This window comes from Photinus pyralis, unplaced genomic scaffold, assembly GCF_008802855.1.
Source record: "Photinus pyralis isolate 1611_PpyrPB1 unplaced genomic scaffold, Ppyr1.3 Ppyr1.4_LG5, whole genome shotgun sequence".
Taxonomy (NCBI): domain Eukaryota; kingdom Metazoa; phylum Arthropoda; class Insecta; order Coleoptera; family Lampyridae; genus Photinus; species Photinus pyralis.
Genome location: NW_022170596.1, coordinates 40,157,952 through 40,179,531, shown reverse-complemented (window position 1 = coordinate 40,179,531; position 21,580 = coordinate 40,157,952). Strand labels below are relative to the sequence as shown.

Here is a 21,580-nt window from a genome sequence, read left to right as displayed (position 1 = left end):
ACGATGAGTCTCCGCGCACTCTACTATATGCATATGTGTATTTAGTATTTAATTTCCGATTCTCGGTGAGAATTGTTACTTGGGGATCGATTCAAAACAGAAACTATGCCGACAGCATTTGCATAACACGTTAGAATTTGATTTACTACGCACAGGAAATACAAGGGAACAAGTAGATTCTGCCCATCGAGTAAATATTAAAAAAATTTAAAAATTAGGTATTTATAGAAGACAAAAAAGTTCTTAGGTAGCTATCTAATCATGGGCATAATAAATAAATATTTACGAACAGTTTTTGTTTGTTTTTAAAACTATAGAATTTAACAATTAATCAATTTTTTAATAACTTTTAGTAGATATAATACGTCCTACCTACCTACAATCAAAATTTGTAATATATAAAACCAAAGTTCGTATTGCAAGTGTAACATAATATAACATTTTATAGCCACCATAATATTTAAATCATAGTGTAATTTATTTATTTTTATACCTCATTCTTAAAATTTTTTAATTTAAATTTGATAGTAAACAAAAATGTTCAACGATATTGGTGACTGTACCTTCAAACATAATTGCAAACGAATTGCTGTTATGATGCTATTAGTTATTCAAGGGGACATATAGCCAGATTGTAGTCATTACTCATTGTCACATGAAAATAGCTCAAATTTGTAAACTTCATTTAATAGTTTATGCAATACAATCTAACTTTTTGCAAGGGCTGCTCATAAGTAGGTACTCATAAAATCATATTGTTAATCTAATTTTCGTACTCGCTGTCATAGATTATTCATAACATAAGTGACTATTTCAGTATTCACCGGCCTAGTACTCGGTAAAGTATAAGCTTTTTTGAAAATCTTTCGCCTAAAAACCATTTTATTATAATAGGACTATCTACAATATTATTAAAAAAAAAGCACTGTAATAGTTTCCTTATTAATGTTACACGCAAACTGCAAAAGCAAAGAAACATTGTATGCATAGGTAGATCAAGTTAATCTTTCTTTTACTTTGATCATAAATAGTTATTTGTGTACCAAGGCCGTAAAAGTGATCTTTTTTGGCCGAAGCTGCTGTTTGTGGCCGAGGCGGTAGCCGAGGCCGCAATTCAGATGAGGCCTAACAAATCACTTTTGGCTAAGGTGCACGCAACATTTTTTAGGCGACCATCAAAAAAGAATTAAAAAATTTGCTCATAAACATATTTTTTCTGAAAATCATAGTTATCTTAGACAATTAAAAACAAAGCATTTCCTGTCATATGTAATTATAATTAGCATCTTTGCGTGTGTTTTGTGCGTATCAAAATGGGTGATAGCGACAGTTCAGATACCCCAAATGAAATTTTGGAAGCTGCAAGCGTTGCGCTTGCGACCCTAAGTCATATATGATATAAAAGCAGGCGTTTGAGAGTAAAAGTACAATCGCAACTTCCTCGGTTGCACAAGATTTTAATAATGTCAAATGCAATAGGTCCTTCGTAACTGTGGCTTCCAAGACCTTATAGTTAACGTACAATTATTAGAAACCTGATTACCTACTTTGATGGTAGGTATAGGTAGCTACTTGTGTTCTCGGTTAATTGCTGGTGATTCTTCGTATAATAATGTAAGCAATAACATCTTCCTCATGTTTTGGTTCTACACTTCAAAAAGGTCTCTGCAAGCAGCAAAGATTGAAACGTCAAACTATAATTTTAAATGTGAACATTGTGATTACGCAAAATAGTGTGAAACATTCCTACAAGTCTGAAAATGAAAAAAAACGCACGTGGATGGACCCAATCCTTGATGAGGACAGACCAGATAGACGCTTTCTATCAAACAGATTACTGGTTCTCACACATCAGTTTCAAATAAGTACAGTTTGACAGATGTGTACAATAAAGTAAAGTTTGACAGAAGCGTACAATAAAGTGAAACTTTATGGCCGCAAAAGCGACCACAAAATCAACGTTTTTGTGATGATAGCCTAAAAATTGTAATTATGTTAAAATGCGCAATTAATGTCAAACGCATTATGCCAATGCTGTAATTGTATTACTACAAATTAAAAGCACATTATAGTACCTAACACTGTATATAATGTTTGATTGTATATAAGAGTATAATAAAGGATTTATTCAATTAGAAATCGTTAATGTTCAATTCATGGTAATGATTTAATGAAATTTAAAGAATAGGCACTTTAAATGTTTGCATTCGAAACCAGGTACCTACTCCAGAGGTAGATGGAAAGAACATTTATATAAATTATATAATTTATAATTATATAAAATAACGCATATTGCGACTGAAGCAATAAAAGAAGATTTAATTTTTTTTAGTGAATAGTGTGGGACCATATCTTTCATCTATCTTTAAGTGGCTGGGATTTTATTAGATACTGTTCTAGCAAACGAGGCCACAGTATGATCTATTCTAATGAAATTGATATGTGTTAGCTAGCTAATTGCTTTGCTTTATAGAAGCATCCAAATTTATTTATGGATTGAAAACGATTAACTACATTTGAACTTTAAAGAGAAAAAGGAATAATAAATTGAAGGAGGTTTACTGTAGTAGGTACCTACGTTACAGGTACACGTGTAAATAAGAAATATCGACTAGGTACTTGAGTGATTTGGTTTCCTGTTGAAAGATAGCTGTCCAAGTAGGTACCAAGAGTGTAATCATTCCACATAAAGTGTTGTAAAACGAAACAAAAAATAGTTATTTATGATGGAGCAGTGATATTCCAGCTAGGATATCACCATTGCATTCATTAGTTTCAGCCTTTTTAGGGGAATTCTTGGAAAGAAAAAAATTCCTCTTCTGTGATGGTTTTGTCCGTCTGTCTGTTCCCCGTCTAATTCGAGAACGAAAACAGACATCGATACCAAACGATTTCCACGAGGATCAGTGCTATTGAATATGAGCCGGATCAAAAGTCTGGTTTCCGAATACGAGCCGAGTGGCAAAAAATTCTCCTACTGAAAATCGTATGCGATTCTTCGTATCTTGTAACAATTTACAGTAGTGTAAATTTTAGGGAATAACTGCCACAAATCGCACGATTTTACAAAAAGAAGAGACGGTCATAACAGTTAATTTGCATTTTTATGTTCATAAAGGCATTGAACCTGGTTTTTGATAGCAAAAATTACCAGTCCGTCTGAGCTCCTATTTATGCTATGGCCTATATACAAAATGCAGATCTTTCCAAATACGCAGCTTTAATGGAAATAAATTATAGAAGTGATGAAAATGAGATCGCGAATAAAACAGTTTCCAAAGTACAAGACAAGTCATATTGAAGACTGAATAAGTTGAATAAAAATTCAATCGACTCTAAAAAATTCGCTTTTACCAGGCATTTGAATCACTATTCTATTTTTTCAGATGTGGGAATGAATGAACTAGAAAACCTCTCATTTTCCAACAGTTACGCGTACTGAAATTGAAATGCAGCAACTATGTAGTCTTTATAGCAATCGCAAAAAGATGTCGATGATGATCAGGTTTGCATGGGGATCAATTTTAAGAAGAGGGTAAGGAATTTTGACAAAAATGCACCACTACAAGATCGACGAACATTCACGACTGAAAACCGGTTGCATCTCTGAAAAATGTATGTGAATTCCAGTTCGCCGCCCGCCGTCAACTTTTAGTGTTGGTGGGGCTACTAAGTGCAAGAGAATGTTGAATACATGCGGTCGCGTAAACCGGTACAAACAACACATAATAAATAATGAATTATAAGACTCTTTTTGTTTTGGTTTGTTTTTGATGAGTGTAACAGACCTTCAGTATTCTAATCCGCGGAAAATAGTGCGTATTTTCGAACTTATCCTGAAAAAGGTGACTGTTTTTCTTTGTTTGCGAAGTGCCTTTAGTGAATCGGAAGCTTTGGAATTTTTCAGAGAAGGTGAGTTTTAAATAATTTGGCCAAATTTGGAAAGAAGTCCACAAGTGATAAAATATTAAAATGCGTTGGTGCGAATAGTTCCGCAGGCTTTTTGAAGTCGTAAACTACAGGTGCAGGTAGATAAGCAACTCGGTTAAAGATAAAAAGCAAAAAGTAGCACACCTGTTAAAATTTTTTGCGGAAAATATAAGTAATTCAATGTAAATTTTTGCACCATTTAATGAAAAGGTAGTATTCTACTTTTTTATCATTTACACCCGTAATTCCCTAATTATATTTAATCTCGCACATGCGGAAGTTGTAGATGATTGAAGTTATAACTGGTTCTCTCGTGCTTTTTTTTATCTTCTGTCTCTCATGGTTTTGAACTTTTTATTTTTATTCCAAAATAAATGCCCATCTTTCCTAAAACGAGTTTATGCACGCTATTTAAATAGAACATTTTAATTTGGTAGGTATATAAATCCACACAATCTTTTTTAGATATCGATTTATAGCCGTTTATAATTTTTAATTTTTCTTTGATTTACTGTCAAGGCTTGATGTTTTTTTTAACATATTGACCGTATTCGCTTTCGTTCGTATATTGGTACGAGATTTTGACTACGTTACGCAGATAACATGAATCATACATTCCAGCCGTGATTAGGTGCAACGTTATCAGAATTACCTATTGTCGAGCCATATTGTCAGTGTCACATTTGGAAATTTGGATGTTGTGCGTCAGTTATCTGAATCTCGAAAGTTATTTTTACATACTCATATTCTTTTGTACATTACATAATTTAATCTAACTTATCAAAATATTAACTATATTTTTACCACCCGCACGTTAGTAGATAAGGGAGGTATTGCACTGGGGTAAAAAATGACCCCCCCCCCACTTTTTTACCAGAAATGCAGGTTTCGAAGCGTTAGGAATCCGAATCAAACAAAATCTCGATAATGTCGGTCTGTTTATCAGTGCTCTAATTTCCGGCTGAACAGCTGAACCTACTGGAACCAAATTTGGTACACATATTATATTTTTAGTCATAAAAAGAAGAGCTGAAAAGAAGAATCGCGCATGTACATAGTAAGTCAAAGTAACAAAAAACTGGCAATTTTTGACGTTTCAAGCGGAATTTTTCAAAAGAAAAAATGTGATGGTTTTGTCTGTCTGTCTGCCTGTCCGTCTGGCTCTCGTCTACCTCGGTAACAAAAAGAAATAGTGATTTCAAACCATCGCCAATCGATTTCTCCGAGTTCAAGGATCCATGCTGTTGAATATGAATATGATTAAAAGTCGTGTTTCCAAATGCGAGCTGAATGTCAAAAAATTCCCCTACTGAAAATCGTATGCGATCTTGTTTTATATTATAGCTAAACCGAGGGCTCAACTATTGCATGGAAAATTTGATGGTACATACTAAGTACTTTAGTAAGAACTTAAATACATTTCAATAATTTCATTACAAATCATTAAAAATAATAATTTTCATTTTTCTGATTTCATCTCGGATTTCATAAATAATGGTGACTCCGCTTTCTTAATGAAACCTATAGGGTTATTTGCTCGTACGTTACGTAATAAGTAATTTACCTGTAATGTGGTGCGGGTGGTATTTGTGGTAGTCACAGCAAATTTGTTAGTATCTTATTGTTAAGTCATATTGCCCATATGCCAATTTTATGTTATCATTTGCTATGTTACAGTTAATTACATTACTGAATTTGTACCCAGCGTGCACAATATAATGTATTTAAATTATAATCTGCTAAACTTTTTGTTAAATATTGGAAAACTGTATTAATTACGTAAGTATTATACAATACATTAATAAATGGCAATATGCACTGGGTGGTTCTTCCTGTTTCAGTCAATTCAGTCGGACAGATAAGGATAATAAGGAATCCGTCGTTACTGAACCATAACTGATGATACTGATGCCGCTTCCAAATAACTGCTGTGAAAAGGTTGTTCATTATTATCGGTAGAATTGCTTTGGTTCATGACCATTACCGATTTCTTAGAACCTCTCTACTTTTCATGGTTAAAGCGAAGATTATAGATTCGGGGGCAACCATTGTTAAAATTGTTGAACTCCACATTTATTTCCAAGCTTCCCTGACATTTCCACTTATTCTTTTTAATTTTTAGCATTCAAAAAAGTTTTTAGATTAATCATAGAGTTGAGAATATTCGAGAGAATATTAGTGTTTTTTGTTCCAAGCAGTTGACAATTTTTTTTAATTTTTAGAATAAACGAGTTGGTTTTTGTATCTTGTAGGCTTTAAAGGCTCTCCAATACCGATAAAAGAGTCAGATGCTATAGGGACATTGCTATATTTGACATCTTGTATAAAGCATAGGGCCTCGTATATTGATTGCCTCCAAGCTGAAGACGAGGCTGAAGATGGAATGTTGTTCTCTTATTCGAGAAGATTTCTGTACATTTGTGTGGTAAGCCGAGATACTTCCTTACTGCCAATCACTAGGACAGTGTTTCTTTTTTAAATTTTTTCTCTAATTATAAGATATCTTATAATAACAAGATAATAAGATCTTATAATTAGAGAAAAAATTTAAAAAAGAAACACTGTCAAGTCATTGGCAGTACGAATCATTAGTCTGCAAAAAAATCAGCTATATTCATCCAACCGCGAGTCCAACCGTAACCTAGTTATATCCGTAGATGCTTCGTGAAAAACCGACTAAGAATTGTTTTTTACTGAGTTAACAAATGTTCGCGATTTTTTTTAAATATTTTTCTAAGAGCTATACAACGTTTTCATTAACTTATTTTCTTTAAAAAAACCCATTTAGAATTGGTACCGCAAGAAGTACGCAGAGCGTTAAGTAACAGACGGTCGATTTTAGCATACTCGGATAGGCCAAAGTAGAACTCCATCGGTTAAAATTTTGATTCGAATTTTGATCACTCTCGTTCAGTGGATTTCGAGCTAGGTCCCCTACTATTAGATTTTTGCTTATTTGCTCAAAATTTCCAAATATTGGCCTAGAATTTCCTCATTCCGTCGAAATTTCCTCCTATTTCCCCAAAATGTTCTAATATTTGCTCAGAATTTCTTCTAATTATTTCCATTTCCTTAATATTTCCAGCTATTTTCTCGAAATTTCCTATAGGTATTAGGGACAACAATTTGCTCAATTCAATTCAGTAAATATACCATATTTGGTTCCAATCGGTTCAGCCGTTTAGCCGAAAATGAGTGTTTAGAAGGAAGACAGACCGACGTTATCGGGATTTTGTTTGATTCGTATTCCTGGTGCTTCAAAACGTGTATTTCCATAAAAAAAGGGGGAGGTCAATGCAATACCTCCCTTATGTACTAACGTGCGAGTAGTAAAAAATCGATCTATTGATTTAGACGTATACATTGTACTAATCACTTCTTTGTTACGCCATTTCATCAATCGAATGCCTTTCAAGCTTCGTTACTGCGAGATTAGGTGCCACTCATGATCCGTTGATTAAATCGTTAATAATTGAATATTACGCGTGGGCGAGTCGAAAATGACTAGCCAAAACTGTACCGGTTTAAAAAATCAATTCGCTCGTGGTAGATGGGAAAACTGATTTCAGTGCAGCAGGTTCACTATAAGCTAACTGTTTAAAAAAAGTGGTAGCTCTATTTCACTAACGTTTCCAATGTCTTCTAATTGGCCTAATTTCTAATTTCATTCATTTTCTAACTGAGATTGATGAGTCTGATCATTCGCTGGCTGTGCCCTTGTATCTATATTTTCGAAGATGTTTACTTTATTAAGCAGCGCAGTTGACCTTTTTTATATCCGCTTTAGGGATGTATTTTTTCATTTTGTTATTCGTAGCGTGTAGTTCTGACCCCTGATCTAAACAATCTTGGCGATTCTTTGATGGTAATCACTTTAATGTTGCACAAACAATTTAAAGCAGCAATTATGACCCAATTTCGGTGGGAAAAGTCCTCATCTGACTACAACGTTCTGTGGGGAAAACGTCCAAAGAAGAGAATTATGAGAACTTTTGATGACTATGCTCATTCTGATCAAAGGATCGTTGTTTATATGCTATGTCCGGTTGATATTTTTCTGAAATCTGTTTGTTCTCTTTCTTGGATTAGGAACAAGTACCTACAAGCAATTAATAAATTAATAATAGAATTTGATAACCAATTTTTGAAAAAACATGGTCACCTAAATTGTGCAAAACTGATATTGCTGGCCGAGTAAATTACCGTTCCGTTATGCCCTTCGTTTTTAATTCATCCACACATAGCAATTAAGTTTCAAGGTTCTTTGTACAATAAACAATGTGCGTATACTAAAATATTTGTTTATATCCTCGTTTATACCTAAGTGCCCGACCCTTCTTATTCGGTTCGTATAACGTTGATATTTATTTCTTTTTTGTTACTACGATACTGTGTTCTCATCGCGCTTTTCTCTGTGTTTTACGTTGTTTAGCAATAAAAAAGCAACTTTAAACGTTGGTAGACACTTTAATGTAAGATAATTGCTTTATTACTTGTAATATGTTGACTATGAAACCATTCTCACGCCATAAATATACGTAATGTTAAAGCAGTAATAGAATCAGGATTTTATGCATTTATTTACGCAATGAAGTTTCCCGTTGCATGTCCATGTTGAATAAAATGCTACTTGAATGTTAGAATAATGTTTCCCTGTGAGAAATTAAGCAATTTGATAATATCTATCTTTACTACTTACACACCTATACGCTTTTTCCTTACCCTTACGATAAGGTCATTTTCTTTTATTATGAGTAATTGATCCTTTCTACTATTTCTGAGCTTGATGCACCTGCATATACCTAATGGATGATTTAAAAACAGAATTCAAATTCAAAACATAATGTCATGCAAAGTAGAAATTGAAAAACGTACAAGCAAAACGTATGGCATATTATCAAATCAGTAATTTCCAAAAATTCTCGGTATTTAGGAAATGAAATTTGAAAAACGTGAAACCGAGGGCTACACTTAGGAAAGTACAAACATTCAAAGATGGCGGAAACATTGTGGAAAGTGTGATGCAATTTCCAGTTGGAAAATTCGCCACAGGGGAAGAATATTCGATCGCGGAAAATTTGCTCCCGGAATACTCGCTCGAGAAATATTTGCCCTCGTCGGAACACCTTACTGTCAGGATCTAGCTTCAAAGGAAAGTTCACATTCAGGAAATCCCAAATGGTCGACTTTATTGTATATGCAGGCTTAAAGTGTATTTCTGTGACAACATTCGCTCTGTTGTTCTTTTTTGACAATTTGTTCCTAAGTAAACTCGTCTCCAGTCCAGTTCAATTATTAAGCGTCATAGCAAAGCGAGGAGTAAAGCGATGTAAGCTTTATATGGGAGTCGATAGTGTCCGTCTGTCCGTGATCACGATAACTGTCAAACGCTTGGACCGATTTGGTTCAAACTTTGCACAGTCGACCTATATGCCACATGTAATAAGCCTATTGAAAATGGGTCAAATCCAATGACCCCGTGGGGTCACGCTTCTCTGTCCCTGCCAAACGCTTGAACCTCTGTTGAAACCGAGGTTGAAACTTTGCACAGTAGACTTATATACCACATGTAACAAGTCAATTGAAAATGGGTCAAATCCAATGACTCTGTGGGGTCACATCGAGGTGCTCTGCCGCTTTTTTAAACGCTCTTTATGGGTTTTTCGTCCTCGAGTAATTCGATCCCTAAGATTCCCACATCTGATTAGCCTGTTGTCCCTCTGGGGGAGTGTTTTTCACAAAATAGGGCCAAGTGCTCCTTTTGGAGGATAGCTTTAATGAACGTGAATGTTTTTTGGAGCAAGCTCGGGAGCAAGTTTCTAGTTAGCGAGTATTCTTATGGGAGCCGAAATTTCCGGGGACGACTTTATCAAGAGGCGAATATTCTGCAGGGAGAATTTCCGGAGGCTAATTCACCCGGGCGAATTTTGTTACAAAAACAGAAACAAATTTTAGAATTGAGTAGGTACATAGCGGTTTGAAATCGAGATTTCCTGAACATGAGCCAATTCCTGGCGAGGGAGAATTTTCTAAACTGGTGAAGGTTTTTCTTTAATAGTGTTCCGAAGGAATTTATATTTGGATGTCAACGCGAACAAAAATACGATCAAAATTGCGTTTTTGACATATTTTGCACAAAGACCTATATTATGTAGCTCCAAATAAACCCAAGGTAGGTTGAGCGAGGGGAAGAGTATAAGGCCCGTTGTGCTTGTGCATCAATCCGCTTCCAAGTAGAATGAAGTGATAGATGTAAACTATTAGTTCCTGAACACCAAAGACAGTCAAATTTATTGTTTTTTTAATCATGTTCAACACTTGTCAATGTACTCTGTTTCAATCGAGGTTTCAATTGAACGAGAATGTTCGCAAAATGTTCTTGAATGATAAAATACCGCATGTTTATTTTGCTTGGTACATAAAACGTTTTTTCCCGCCCACAAGGAAGTATAAAATATGTTAATGTGATGAAGTACTGTTATAATTATAAATAAGATGAAGGAAATATCGAAAACTGCTAATTAGTGGTAATTTCTTAACACAGTTATTTGTTATAACACTTGGCCTCTCAAACTCGACCAAGTTGAAATTGATTTAGTCAGCGAAATAACGCCACGAGATCTATTTTTGGCAATCACATAACAAACAACTTTTAAAATGAAATGGAAAGTGTCCTCAGTTGAAACCCGATACCCAATATTGATAGAAATGATAGAATTAAAGACCAATCTCGTAACTTTACTTTCTTTAACCAGTAAATGTAATCGTTGCCTATAGAATTACAATAATTTGAGCCATGAGCCAGAAAGCACATGCAGAGATAATGATTAATTTACTCAGGAAGAAAAATCACCCGATCGTGGATATGATTAATAACCGGCTACTAATCGAAATCTCATATTGTCGGCAAAATTTTTATACCATTTTGTGGTAAGTGAAAGCGCATACGCGTATGGTTTAATTAATCTCAGTCTGACCGCCACGATAACACATAAGAAGATCACAGAGTTGGGTACTTTCAACTTTTATTTTTTGCAAGAAATAATACCATCTTAAATTAACGACGGGGAAGAAAAAAACCTTGGTTATTGATTTAAAAATTAGGAAGATTACACCGCAATTGAAAACTATTCTGTGTGGTTTCATGGTCTAGTTATCTACTTATGAACTATTTAATTCATACTGCAAAAAAGTCGGAGGTTTTGCTCTTTAAAGTTGATTCGCAGGTATTCCAAGTGTAAATATACGGAAAAATTACGATTAGCGGAGTAAGCAGTTTTTTTATGCGCATAATAGATTTCCGTTACAGATAGTGAACACCGTTACCTTAGCAATGACATATTTAAAATACGCGGTATTGGTGTGAAATTTCACTTCCAGCAAGCATTATGCTGAATAGTTCAATGATCAAAATTCAAACAAGTTGTAAGAAAAGTTGCTATACAAAGCTACCGATCCAGATTTCACGTGATTTTATAAAGTACGAGTACATGCTTTCAATCTACTGCATGGGTCGCTTTCCTCGGAAAAATCTACTACTGTCACTTTCCTTCATAAAAAGCATACCAAAAACCTGGGGGTTGGAGGAGTAAAGGAGTTATATAGGTATTCCTCTTTTCAATAGGTATGTTTGCATCTTGTTTCACGTTATAACCGAAGAAGACAACTTACAGACAAAGCCGTTCCTCAGCCACCACGAATGTACTGGTGATTTTAATTTGATGGCAGTTTAGCATAGAATCCCAGATAGAATCCATTACTGGAATGCAACTTGAAACTCCAAAACTGGAAAACTGAAATTCTGTTTTCTAAAACCTTGTTATATATTTTTTAGATTATAAACTAATGATCTTGCTTTATTAACTTATAGAATCTAATCGTGTGTGCTAAATTCACGATAGAAAACTCCTCGATAAATTCGCCCCGGAACATTCGCTCTCCAGGGTATCCGTCCAACAAAGCTCGCTCTTTGGTGTATTGGATTTCGAATTATTCAACTGCAGCGGAATGGCCCCCGTTAGATTGCACCCTCCATAAAATTTGCCAAGAGAATTTGACTCGGAATTCGACATAGATTAATTCACCCCATTATACGCATTCGCAGCAAGATACCTCTAAGCAGAAATGATTTGTAAGATATCCAAAAACTAGTCTCTAATAATTGTTCATCTTTGGAAAAACTGGATCGCACTTTACTTAGGATTCCAGGAAATGGAAATCGGTTAGTTGATCTCTGGCTGGTAACGGAAGATTCTGCTCGCAATCCAAATGATCCAATTAACAGCAAATGTCGTCACTTAATGGCAGTCCTTTTTACTAGTTAACTGGGGCTGGTGATGACCACGTTCGAATTGCGCAATATTGTTCTTAAAATACGCACGGACTAACCTCCCACTTTCGCCATACGATTTGTTAATAGCACGCCGTAAAGCGAACTCGAAATAGATCTAATTTGTCTCCTGGAACTTCTGCTTTCTAAATGGAACTATTTGTTAAATGATTTCACGTGCCACTCTAAACTTGATTTCCGGACGGCAAAAGTCCCCTAGTACTTTTATAATTGTTCGAATCTCCTAAATATCAATCCACCACCTGCTAGTTGCACTGAAAAAGTTTCTTTCCACTGGAAGCACTGGAACACCTGTGGCTGTTGAACTTATAAAAAGGAAAACAAAAACACCAATAAACGACAATAATATATTAAAATTAAAATATTATAATATATTGTGGTTTATTGTTTTTTTTTTGTTTAACTTTTTATATTATTCTTTCCAATGTATTTGGACAATTTAACTTTACCTCACAAAAGCTTCAACGCGAATCTAAAAACTCGTTGTTCTTTTGACGTGATCTCTAGGACGGCTCAAAACTAATTTTTATTTCTGCTTCTGAGACTTTAACGTGAGCTCTACGGCCGTTCAAAACGCCTTGAACATTTTCCGCGCTCGCCCACGGATCACTAATCCTTCTTACACCTCAGCAAAAAGGCTGCAGTTTTATCAATAGCAGGATGTAGTTCAGCTGTATTCTACTTTTATAAATTTTACCTTATCTCGCGACTGAATGACTATCCTGAAACTTTAGCCCACATATAATTGAAAATATTTGAGAAAAATTTAAATGGTTCTGGACAAGCCTATGCTTTTCCTTGCTTCTACAGATGTGGTATGTGGTTGGAAAGGGATATATTTTGGCCATGCGGTAGGTGTTTTCAGAATCATGTCATTATGTCTGTCCTTCTGTACGTAATATTCAGGTCACCAATCTTAGAAGTGTTGACGGATTATATTGAAATTTAGTATAATGAAGACTATAACCTGCTCCTAAATCAACTTGTGTATATAAATTGTGTCCTTGTGTACGGATTTCGTTGAAAAAGGAACCAAACCTTAATGGATGGAAAATTAATATTCTTTTGCTTTAATGAACCATTGATTGTAAGTGGAATTTCATATGCATCGCAAGATGATACCAACAGTGTGTAACAACAAGAAATCCAAAAAATCGCATTGCTTGCAACTAAACTTGTACATCGTATAGATCTTAAACCCTCAGTTGGACGGACGGACGTGAATTACGAAGGTATGATGACTTTTCTTAAAGATATGCTCAAAATGCAAGCTGTATAGCTGTTTTTCTATTTATGAAACCTCATTACACAAACAGTAGTAGAATTTTATTAGTGTGAGGGTGTTAAACATTCAAGGTTTTTTTTGACACAATGGTTTTTCTTAATAGTGGAAGCTGTATGTACACTTTTTAATCGAAAAAAGTTGAAAACAAAGCACTTAACATATAAAGGTATATACTGTAGTGCGTAGATTAAAAACAAGGGTCAGGTGAGCAGCTACCAAAAATTCTGAGAAATGGTGAAGTGCAGAAAATGTGACTAATATTTGGTGCATAAAAGTCCATTGTGAGAAATTGGATGGAAAATTATATTACCTTGCTAGTCAATCAAACTAACGACACAATATGAGGAAATCAGTGAATCGCAATTCATATTTAAGTATCGCACATAGATTCTAAACCGAAGATTTTTTGTTAGCAAGATCTCGCCTCCAAGATAGGTAACTTCTCTTTCGTCCAGGGAATGCAACCCTACAGTTGAAAGTTGAGGTCAATCCCGCCATTAGGTGCCGAACTTATGCGGTTTTAGTTACTTACCACCCCCGGAATCGCATTCACGTCCAAAATGTTAGTTTACTAACTACAAGTTAGTACACACATCAAACAATTTGATAACTTCCACATATTTAAACGAATGACCTTAAATTCCATAATTTAACTTCAGACCCATGTAATAAGTAATAACCAATCAACGTCAATAAATTCAAACTTACCTACAACGAACATGACGTTCATGATAAGGACACAAAAATAATAGACCAGATTTCACACAAAGCAAAATATCATAAACCCTCCTTGCAAAACAATGAGGCTTGTTTACATTATTTAAATCATGATTACGTTATTATGAATAAATAAATGAAAAGCACGCAGTTACGTTATGTCTCAATCAAAATTGTACTGTTCAGTTCACAAATATATAAATGCAAATAACTAATTTGTTCAGTGTGAGAATGATGAATGCATAAATCTCAGGGTATAAAACAAAAGCAATGTAAAAATGAAAGCCTCTTGTACAAGAAAACTTGAACCGCTTCTGATTGTCGACTAAGCACATACAGGGCACTTTCGGTATATACAGGGTGGAATCCTACAATACCCACATAATCAATTTCTCTCGCAGTACCAAGATTCATCTGTTGTTTCAAAATGGCGACCTTTGTCGAATATAATGGGTATATTTCGGAAATTCCGTATTCATTGCCATTTTACAGTCTCACATAAAGGAGAGAGTCGAATTAGACGGAAATGTGCATTGAAGTATGTAATTAGAAATACATTTGGAATTCTCTTGATTGGAAGTTCTTCCTTTTTTAACGCATTTGAACTCTATTGTCCGCACTTTGTTCTTCTGTCCGTCTGCTGTACCGCTACACTAGTCCTGCAGTTTAAGATTTTTCGTTGCGGTTTTTTTCGTATACGGGGGAGCACAGCCCCGAGACCAGAACGATAAAAGATTTTTTGGGATTAGACACTTGTTTTCCGAGTTAGTACTGATTCTGTGCGGGAAAAATGCACTTTCGTCGGTTACGAATGAGCACGTTTTTAATTTGTTTGGATTCCCAGCAAATACTAGATAAGATACGAAGAATCGCATACCATTTTCACTAGAGAAATTTTTTGACTCTCAGCTCGCATTCAGAAACACGGCTCATATTCAATAGCACTGATCCCTCGACTGATCCTTACCTAAACTCGTAAAAGTCGATTGGCGAGTAAGGTTTGAATTCGCTGTCTCTTTTCATTCTAGAGTTAGACGAGGAACAGACATACAGACGGACGGACTCTACGGAGGTATGCTGTACAAAATTTCGTTCATTAAAAGCCTCTATTACATCCATTCTAAGTTCCGCTTTGTGAGATTGAATTATTAGTTACCCTTTTTGTACGAGTAGCATAGACACAACCAATTGGCATTTGGAGGGTCCACTGCAAGTCGAAATTTTGGGGGTTGGAGGTTTTGCGATAGTGTTGGAGATACAATCCGAATCTTTAAAATTTTGGATTATAAGTTGTAACGTAAACTTTACTTCTAAGGTTTTACATTACGAATTGTGGGTTCGGAAATAAAATGAACAATTTGCCATTTTCATTTAATGACAGCATACTTGGCTACGTGTTTATAGTGACGCCAAACGTGATTAGTTATTTTCAAAAACAAAGAATAGTTTAGGTGCTTGCGGAACATGGAAGTGTTTGTAGTTAACGATCAGGTGTGTAAAAATTGGCGACGTCTGCAACGTGAGGAAAAGGAAACGTTCCTTCAGTGCAAGCTGTAATTTTACAGTAGCGATAATCGTAAACGTGCCAAACAATACGCAGTTAGTTATTCGTGAAAAAATGAAAATGAGTTGAAAGAAAGTAAGGAGACGATTACCGTGCTTAATATTTCCTGCACCTGTTGCATGTAATAACATAGACAAGTGTAGTTTATTGTACTTTTGTGTGTAGTGTTTACGTATTACTACTGCATGCTTTACGTGCACAAAAGCTGTGCTAAAGTTGTCCAAGAAAAATTGGAACGTTTTAAACGAGCAAGGTTACGAAAGTGTCCCGAATCTGTAAAAGTAAAATTCTACCGTTCAACAAACTCTTTAACTTCTGTATGTACCGCGAGCATCTTTATATGGCGATGAACCGTTATCTTAATAGGACCTTTACTTCGTAAATTAACGAGTTCTTTTTATATAGCTTATCATGGTATATTCGGCGGCGGCGATGATGATGATATTTTATACTTACATGCATGAAATTAATAACACTAATAACGTAACGCACAGAACAATTCCGCCATTACTCAGCATTTTAAAACCTTAATTAAGATCTAATTTAAATCGCTTACAGATTTAACGGTGAGATATGCGAGAATATAAGGTACTTAGTCTTGCCGGATTGTTTCTTTGAAAAGGCGACCAAAAAAGTACCTACATCAGAATAATCGCTAAGGCAATGCATATCCCGTTTGGTCCAATTTATTCTCTCGAGAGAATTGAAGTTTGCAATCTGGCTCCAGAATGAATCCTAGCTAAGGAGTTGATCAAACACCATAAAACATTTAAAAACAGTTTTGTATTCTGAACAACTTTAAACTCGACAGTTTTTTCTGTAAAATGTACAGGAGGGCAGGATATTGCGTAAAACTAATTTCCCATGTTAAATCCCTATGTTCTTACTTACCGTGCACCATATAAATTTGAAACGTTCAATTTTGTCCGCAGGATAAGTCGACTCTGTCCGCAGATTCAATGTTTTTACCACAATAGTATCGATTAGAACAATGGCTCTTTATATCGGGTGATCAAAAAGAACTGCATACAGTTTAAATTGGGGGCTTTAAGTTTTTAATATTTTTTACTTAAGGAATTGGCAAACATGTTTAGAAGGTAGTTTATTTATGTATTAGTGATTAAATTGATCCACCACTGCTTTTACATAAATGACATTTGGTATGTTATCAACGTTATAAATGTTTAGTTTTCCGGAAAATTCAAATTGTCCATTGGGATGCATAAGACACAGTATGGTTATATACATCGAAACGTGAAATTTAAGAGCTGCTATGAAAAGAAAAACATGACAAGGTTCTTCTCTTCAACAATTTTCAGACTGAAATTAGGACACGGTTGCTATCCAGCCCATCTGTACCGAATGAAAATTATAGATTCGCCAGCCTGCTCATGTGGTGAAGAATTGGCAGATTTGGACCATATCATTCTAGCTTGCACAACATACGAAAATGAGCGCGTGACGCTCCTTCAAACATTAAATAAAGAACGTGTGCCGTTACCCACTAACGTTACCAGCTTACTGTGCACCAACAATCTGATCGTTTATGAAGCACTAATAGAATTTATAAGGATGTCCAAAATACGACTGTAATATTTCACCAAAAAGATAACTGTTATTAGTGTTGTAGGCCCAATTATTTTTTCAGCGTTCGGTGTTGTCTTAATGTGCTTCCTTAATTGTTTCACCCTATGTATAATCCTCTATTACACAAGGTCGTACTCCGTATCGTCATATAAAATGCCATGGTAGACCTCTTGGCGAGAAGCGTGTGTCCCTGTTTAATCCTTGTTTATATGTAATGATGCCTTTTCGTATATAGAAGTTTAAAGTAATGTGGCTAAATGGGCTGTGATCCCAATAAAAGCCTACAAAAAAAAAAAATCAAATTGTCCACACTACTTTTTGATCACCCGGTATTATGTGTGCGGCCTTGTGTAGGTAGGCATATCGCATATTTTTCTCCTCTTATTTAAATCACATACCAGAACAGCTTTAAACGGCCATATTTTCATATAGAATTTCTTAATAAAAGTTTACCAGTTGATTTTCGATGGCTTAAACTGAATTTTTTCGGACGATTTAACCATTCTGCTCAGCTTTACGGCCACTGCGTTAAAAACCTTTTTCAGCCACTTCGACGCAATCCCGAGCAAGCGTTTCCTTATGGTGGCTTCACGCGTAATTTTCTTCTTAACGTTTTTCGCGGCTTGAGGCGAAATACCCCACGGTTATTTTTCACACAGCCGAATCTGAATTTTTCACTAACTAAATTTTTCATCTTTTTTCCGCGAAATATCTCGTGGTTACTTACGCATATTTTCATTTCTTTCTATCAACGATTTTCCCACCAACATGCATTTTTTGGAGAACACGCACATCGATCATGTGGCTGCTCCATATTCTTCTGGGTTGCAATCCTGTACCACTTCATTTGGGTAGGATGCACATATCAGCCACATTGCACAGTAGTGTTTTCGATTACAATTGTTTCTTTGTGTTAGGTTTCCTAAAGTTTGAAAGATCGGGAAATTAGTCGATGTTTCTTGAGGATAAATTGTATTTACCCAAAATCGTCCTGAAACCTTCATTTTCATGCCTATTTTCTGTCAGGAAATTTTAGTTTCCATGACAGAGGCAGAGCAAACTACGTTTCCTGCCGCTTGTCACTTTACTGGCCGCACCTGTCACTTTACCGGCCGCACTGTCACTTTACCGGCCGCATTTTTGACATTTCCAAATGTCTATAACGACTCCTGTCATCACTGACAGATTGACATTACTCAAAGGTTCCATATAAAAATTGAAATGTTACATTAAAACACCATTTCGGGTAAAATTTAATACAAAACTCGTCAGTAAAATGACATTACTTGACTCGGCCCAAAGAGACCTCGTCCTTCAATATTTCCTCGCCAGCAATGTAACATTTTCCTGACTTTTATGTAAATAACTATTCTGTTGTATATCTCTGCAGGAATGACCTATGAGTAAACATCACAATATGAAGTTATATGAGTAGGTATAATCTAATTTTAGGACATTCTGGCAATAAAACATTTACAATACATTTTATTTATAGTTACGTGACTGTAAAAGTAAACGGTACACTAACGGAAATAAACAATCCTCTCGATAAAAATATTTAGAGAGGATTATGTTGACAGATTATGATTTAATATGCATTAATGTCATTAGCATCGAAAACACGTTTTATATAAAGCAAAGTAAGTATCCCGTTTGTTCATATAACAGTTCCATATTACCTACCGCAAGATTACTTTCATCTCGAAACATTTCCTGAATGATTATTATCGTTTCGTGCGAAATCCATCTCCGTTCCTCTCGTTAATGAAAATAGGACGAACAACTTGTAGGACATTAATGACAATCAAATTGACAGGTATAAGCAATCTATTACTTCACTAATTATGTATTGGCACTTCGAATTAAGCAGAAGAATTAAGTGTTTACTAAGATATAATATGCAAAAATATTAAATTAAGGTCAGAAGATGATCTCTGTAACGGCGCATACTATACGTTTCGCAATCCCAATCGAGTCGAAAACTATGTATGGAGGAGAGATCCTTAAGAGTCTTCTGTACCCACTGCACTCAATGTAAATTTCCATAAGAGCGCCCGCCATAAAAACTAAAATTTTTTTTTAGCCGGAAATAATGCCAATTTGCACTAACAAAATTAAGCCTTGTTTAAACTTAAGTCGAACTTAAAATCTAAGGCAAGAGAATCGATGCTAGGATCATTATTAGCCAACATTTTGGAACCAGAACAAAACGGACATGCTTGTACCACTTTTGAAATGGAATACTTTATTAAAAGTCTATAGGGATTTTTCAGATATATTCTATTACTAACGGACTTAGCAAACTAAAAGTATGACCGCAATCTTTAAAAATACCAGCCTTCTCTGCTGTAACGCTGCCATTTTCTCGATCTTTTGGAAAGAGGACCCTTTAAAAAGATCATAAAATTCCCACTAGAAACGCTAATTTCCCTAAGGGTGCCGAGTTTCGAGTAAATGACAGATAGCCACTGTACGGAAAAGATGTTGCAGGAAGATGGGTGAATTTTTTTTAATCATTCTTAGATCATCTAATGGGAACTACTACTATCTTTTAGCATAGGTGAAAATACTATTTTGATTTTTTAAATATTTACTGGAAATAGTTTTACTACTTTTTATGATGTAGGGTAATGGAATAGCAATTGATTTCGATCGATCGAAAGTGGTTAAATATGCAAAATAGGAGAGCTGTACATACTGCTAGCAGGTATTTACAAAATTTTAGTAAATAATGAATCCACCTATTTCTACCGCCAATTAAAATACAGAACTGATGTTTTCGTGAAGTACCTATCGAGACGCGGACGGAAACTCCTATTAAAAAAATATTTTGCAAGAAATTAACGACTCTATAGGTATTCGGTCATGATAATTTACCGAAAATATCCTTTTTACTTAAAACGAAAGTATTTAGCTAGTCGATACACGTAAAAATCAGGTGGGGTAAGAGCTGGAACCCTTGGTTGGGTAGCAGTTTCAGAATCAAACTCAGCAACTAATAAAAATTAACTTCTTAAATATTTCAGATTCTATGCACTACATTTAACAATAATGAGATTTTCATTTTATTTGTAATTATCTTTCGCTGTAGTCAAACAGTGCTTCTTACAGTAGCAAGCTGTCCTTCGCAGGAAAAAAAACCAATTATCGCCTTAATAGAAGAAATTCACACCGACCTGATGTAACAGTTTGGAAAGCGTGAGACATGCGAAGACTAATAATAAAAATAACATAAAATTGAGGGCGATGTAACGAGTTACTTACAATTTTCTTGTACATATACCTACTCCAAAACAATTATATGATATTAAACCAAATATTTACCGAATTACCGCTCCCGTAATTAGCTATTTGTTTTACTTTACGAATTTACGATTCCGATTTAAATGAGGAATGGGCGCACGAAAAAAAGTTGATTATTTTTCTCGCATGTACCTCCAGTATATGTATAAGCGATACACGATAAAAAGATAATAACTTGAGAAAGGAAATTAATTTCTCACGTTAGTGTTGCAGTAACGATAGTTTAATAATAGTTGAAAAATGGCGTAATTACTTTGGAAAATGGACCACCTAATATTTGCTCGAGAAGACTATTTTTCTTGTTATTTGTCCGACAAAGTTGATATATTTAAATAGTTAAAGTACCATATACGTAATATACAAACAGTCGAATCGTCAATGTTTGTGCAATTTATTCCTATTTGTAATAACACTTGGCGCTTCCTTAAAGGGTTGCTAGACGGAAATAGAAATCATTATTCAAATATAGGCATAGTGTTTACAGTGGTGCCGGCTGGCAATAAAATCGTTTACGTATTGTTTTATGATGGCTCCGCGAACACTATAAATTTATTCATGTGCACTAAAATGTAACTACATTTTATTATTTCACATATGGAAGAGCCAAAATGACTTACTCCAGGGGGTGGCGAGGCATTCTCACAATTGTAATTCATATTTACTCGTATAAAAAATTCACAAACGAAACAAAATTTTGGCATGGAACTTCTTTCTACATCCGTTCGCTACGAAATTCCTTTTAAGTTACCTTGTATAAGGGACTTGGAACTAAAATTTGCCGCCCCTAGTAAATCGGTTTCCAAGAAATTAATAAAACTACTCGGCCATGTAACCTTTGTATGAA

General features: G+C 35.0%; 2 long non-coding RNA genes across 2 annotated transcripts; one reads left to right on the top strand and one right to left on the bottom strand.

Moving 5' to 3' along the window:
• Positions 1 to 3,495: 3,495 nt before the first annotated feature.
• On the top strand, positions 3,496 to 14,248 carry LOC116172223. The gene is made up of 3 exons (XR_004145611.1): positions 3,496 to 3,912; positions 13,620 to 13,622; positions 14,239 to 14,248. It is a non-coding gene; the product is annotated as an uncharacterized LOC116172223 (long non-coding RNA).
• A 3,745-nt stretch (positions 14,249 to 17,993) lies between these two features.
• LOC116170849 lies at positions 17,994 to 18,449 on the bottom strand. The gene is made up of 3 exons (XR_004145331.1): positions 18,414 to 18,449; positions 18,161 to 18,355; positions 17,994 to 18,114 (listed from the first exon to the last, which is right to left on the bottom strand). It is a non-coding gene; the product is annotated as an uncharacterized LOC116170849 (long non-coding RNA).
• Between the last annotated feature and the right edge of the window lie 3,131 nt (positions 18,450 to 21,580).